Source organism: Chenopodium quinoa, unplaced genomic scaffold (genome assembly GCF_001683475.1).
Source record: "Chenopodium quinoa cultivar QQ74 unplaced genomic scaffold, ASM168347v1, whole genome shotgun sequence".
NCBI classification, from domain to species: Eukaryota; Viridiplantae; Streptophyta; class Magnoliopsida; order Caryophyllales; family Amaranthaceae; genus Chenopodium; species Chenopodium quinoa.
This window is the reverse complement of record NW_018742651.1, coordinates 2,989,894-2,995,046: the sequence shown is the minus strand read 5'-3', so window position 1 is coordinate 2,995,046 and position 5,153 is coordinate 2,989,894. Positions and strand designations below refer to the sequence as shown.

General features: G+C 28.0%; 1 long non-coding RNA gene across 1 annotated transcript; it reads left to right on the top strand.

Moving 5' to 3' along the window:
* Positions 1 to 3,325: 3,325 nt before the first annotated feature.
* Positions 3,326 to 4,847, top strand: LOC110722119. Its single transcript, XR_002511523.1, has 2 exons — positions 3,326 to 4,126; positions 4,650 to 4,847. It is a non-coding gene; the product is annotated as an uncharacterized LOC110722119 (long non-coding RNA).
* The last annotated feature ends 306 nt before the right edge of the window (positions 4,848 to 5,153 follow it).

Sequence of the window (5,153 nt, the reverse complement as noted above, 5' to 3'; positions counted from 1 at the left end):
GCCTCAATGTGAGGATGACAAATGTCACTATCTCATTGGCTTATCTTATGTATAAAATATATCTATATAATTACTGTTTACATATTCAAGCATAGTTATTTTTGTTCAATTTCAAACAATAAAAGCAAGTTTTTATACATGCATAAGATTTTCATGATTTCCTAACATAAATATTGATTTAATTTTTTATAATAAATATATACTTTCCAATACTTCAAATAATCCATAAAATCTTTCCAATCTTTATTTATAGTTAAGTTAAAGAATAATAACTAATTTGAAGCAATATGATTAAAGTGGCATGATTAAGAAAACAAATATTTCGTATTTTGAAAGGCTAATATTGTTTTTTTTTATGAAAATTAAATAAAATCGATAATATTTAGTTTGACTTCAATTATGAAATCAATACAAACATTTTAAAAAAAAATCAGATTTACAATAAAATATTGTGCACCTATTATAAAAGCTGCCTTATGCTTTATTGAAAAAAGTTACCCAGAATAGTCTACAAGTTATCCTAAATTCAATTCAAGTAATCGGATGAATACAAAAGCTTTTGATAAAGATACAAAATAGTGTAAAAATTACTTTTATCGTTTGTTTGTACTCCTTCACAAATATTGAATGTTGAGCCGAAATGTTGTCTTGGAAAAAAATACATAATCTTGAACATAAATTTAATTTTAATCGGCCTTTCATTTTCTATACAATTTTTTTTACAATGACCTTTTGTTTTTCTTGCATAAAAAAAAAAAAAAAAAAAAAAAAAAAAAAAAAAAAAAAAAACTGAACAAATAACCAATCTAAACAAGAAAAATAAAAGTTAAATTGAATTAGACATTTGACGGAAAAGAGATAGATATAAAATGTATTATAACTATTACTCATGTTTTAAATTGTAATATTCGTATTAACAATGTTATTACTTATGAATTTTTTTTAGAAAAACTAACATTTTGATTTAAAAATCGTGCATTGCTCATGTACTATACTAGATATACAACAATCATGTGCAATAATTTATGTTGTTTTATACATAATAATACTTTTAACTATAATAGTATGTGTATATAATATAATATTTTTTATAATATAAAAAATTATATGTATATAATATAATATTTTATAACATGTGTACTCCATATCAAGTGTAGTCCCAATCACCACTACACCAATTGGTTGTTGGTGTAGTGGTGATTGAGACTACACTTGGTAGGGAGGACCTGTGTGCTTCCCTGCAACAACAATCGGAAGGGGAGTAGAACCTAATAACCTAGAACTAATCCTCAAATCTGGATTAGCCCAAAGGGTGAACTGGATAGAACACCCAAAACTCAATGCATATATGACGGGAATTAACTTATCCTTAATCTATCTTATACAAAACTCCAAAGTCTAATTTTTTTTTTCAAAATATGATAATAACATTTGTAAATTTTTGTTAATATGAAAGATATAAACCTATCAAAATGTATATATAGTTAAATTGTTTAATAACTTGTATCGAATGCGTAGTTTTATTAAAATTATTAGCATGTAATCATTAAATGTGTTGGATGTTGTGTAGCTATGCAATGTCCAAAACTTTAGTTGAGCGACTTTGATTTAGTGATTGTACGGTAAAAAGATATTGACTTCGATCTTGAAATCTAATAGTCTAATAAATTCTAAATAGAAAAATTAAAACAAAAGGAAATGAAAATAGTAAATGGCTTTAAATATTGAAATAAACATAACCTTTTAAATCAATTTAGCGAATTCAAGAGACAATTTTAAGACATTTAAAATTAAATGGGGGAAAATGTATGTAACAAGAACATTTTTAGATATATAAATGTCCATGCACTATTATAAGAGTTTTGTTAACCTTTTTATAATTAAGTTAGGGATAAATCTTAGTAATATATACTCCGTATATTTTATTTATATAAAACTATCAGTATCCATACCTATATACAAAAAGTATTTGTGTCATATACTATATTTAATCAGCTGTTGGTTATATATATGATTATTATATAATATATAGTTTTTGGCACAATGCTTAACTTAGGAAAATATATGTTCTGGTAGGTCAAATATAAGGTTATTATTGTGTCTATAGATTTAATGAGTGCGACGGGTAAATAAAACATGTATATATTAGATTGATTGTAGCTACTGATGCGGATGGTATGATAAGAAAATTTTAGTTTTTTCTCAACGGGAGATATAAATAAATTAGTCCACTTCTTATATAGCTATGTGGAGTATGATTCAATTATTTTTCAATTAATAAAATAACATTATAAAAATTAAAAGAAATTCAAATAACATAAAATACTATTCAAATAACGTTCCTTTAATTTTTTATTTATTTATTGACCATTAGTACAACTCCTTTAATAGTAAATGAATTACCTTTGTTTTTATTTTTATTTTTCCTACGGGTTTAATAATTTGATTTATAAATCGTGCATCGCACGGGCACTTTGCTTGTTAAATACTATTTTAGCCTTCAAAAACAGTTTTTCTTTCAAAATCATTTGAGCATATATCATACATACATAGTTGTTCATAACTAATCTAATATCATTATTTATAAAAATTATGTCGACAAGGATCATTCCCTTTACATAAGGTCATAAGTAAGTACAGGTTTTGGACATAACATAACTTTCATTCGTGTAGTAATGTTTCCCCCTTTTCATTAGCATACCTTCTTCAACCTGTAACTTGCCTATTTTCCACGTTCAGTTCACTTTCCAATGCCGACAAAGTTACATCTATCGTATCATATTAAATCATTTCAGAACAACTTTATACTTCATAAAAATTTATAACACATTGACACATTTCATAATCATTATTCATTCGTAACACTTAATTGAATAAAATAATCCTTAGTGTTAAACATTTAATAGGGGCATAGCATAACAGATCACATACACATAATTTATAAATTAATAAAATAACAAGAAATTCATGTCGTTCATAGCATTCTTATCATCTTGTATGATGGTAAGACATCTTTATAAGCGATCATACATATCAGTATATCATAAAACTCATCAATAGAGTATCCTTGTGAGTTCTCATAAGTCCTTTAATAGAATTCAGGAATTCGTAATCTTTTTGGTGGACATGCTAGTCGCTGGACAGTATGACATGACGGAACTTCTTTCGCGATGGGCTGGTGCCCATAACATAGAGCAGGTGCTCGACATATTTGGGCTGGTGCCCCATGGGTACATGCATTACATGACCGAAACATAACATATACTGCTTGGTGGACTAGGTCTTTCACTTTCATATAATAAGTTATGTATCTTTTAATAAGTTATTCGTAGATTATTAACATACTTTCGAGAGATCCACAAATCAATAGAACATTGTGTATATATATAAAATCATTCATATAAATCATAAGGCTGAAATACATCAATAAACATGTTTATCATCTCGCAAGCCATTTATACAAGGATATAAAAGGTCATGTCATGTCATTTGCACATATCATGCTTTTAAATTAAATCATAACATGCCAAACATATCATACAGGCATACACGTGATACAATAACAGGCCATTAAAGTTACACTCGTGCACACATAATACGTGGACATAATTCACTAGGTGAAAAATGAATATTGACACCGACCTAAGGCCACCGATTTTTAAAAAACCGGTGGGAAAAATATGGAGAAAAATGGGCGGCATTTTAAGAGTGGGGTATTCCCACCAAGTCAAACCGAACCGGTGGAAAAAACATTATTCCCACCGATTTTGAACCGGTGGTAAAGTTTTTTTTTTTAAAAAAAAAAAAACAAAACGTGCCTCTCATTTCTCCTCTCGATCCCTTTATAAACCCTAACCCTAGTCTTCTCTCTCCGCTTTCGCCTCTCCTCCTCTCTCCTGCTCTTAGCTCCTTCGTTCTCCTTATCTCTCCTTCATTCTCCTCGTTTTCTACTTCATCTTCTTGGATTTTCTTCGTCGTCTTCGTCTTCTTCTTCGATTTCCCCAAAATTGAGGCTCAAATATCGTCGGAAATGCAAGCGATTTTGTTTATTCAATCTCGTCGATCTCTTTCTTTCCCCTTAAATTCCACCGACATCAGCAACAATTTTTGGGTTTAATTATTCGAGGTTAGGGTTAAATTTCTAGATTTAATTCGATTTTGTTGGATTTAATTTTGGGTTTAATTAATCAATTTTGGATTTTAATTGATTTTTCTGGGTTTATTTAATCAATTTTAGGATTTTAATTCGATTTTTCTGGGTTTATATAATCGAATTTAATCGATTTTTGTTTTTTTTTCTGAGTATTTAATCAAATTTAATCGATTTTAGGATTTTAATTCAATTTTTCTGGATTTATGCATGCGGTTTTTGGGTTTATTTAATCGAATTTAATCCATTTTAGGATATTAATTCGATTTTTCTTGGTTTATGCATGTGGTTTTTGGGTTTATTTAATTGAATTTAATCCATTTTAGGATTTTAATTCGATTTTTCAGGGTTTATGCATGCGGTTATTGGGTTTTTTTGATTTTTTTTATTTTGAAGTTTCTGGTTTTTTTTTTCCTGTCTGGCTTTTTATATTTTTTTTATTTTTTTTTTATTTTCAATATGTGAGATCTATTAACTTTTGTGTTTTAATTGAATGTAGGTATCAGTTTGTGGCTTTTTTGGTTATTATGTTGTAATTTTTTTTGGTTTTTATGTTGTAATTTTTTTTGGTGCAATTTTTATGTTGTAATTTGAGTTTGTGAATTATTTTGGTTTTTTTGTTGTAATTGTTTTTTTGTTATTATACAATAACAATTAAATGGTAATCATATTTCAGAGTATAACATATTTCGTTTGATTATGATATGTTTTTTATTTTGAGTTTTATTGGTATTAGATTATATTTTAAGTGAATTTTTTTTTTTAAAAAAATCATGTATATTGCCACCGGTTAACCGGTGACATTTTGATTTAATACCCCCCAAAAAAAGCGGGAAGGTTTAATTGCCACCGGTGGCAATTCTTGTTTAGCCATCGGTTTTGAATCGGTGGCTTTTCGATGGACAATTGCCAACCCCAAAATGCCCAGCGGTTCAAAACTGGTGGCATAAGGACATTTTGAACTGGTGGGCATTTGCCTTTTTCTACTAGTGATTGTCACACA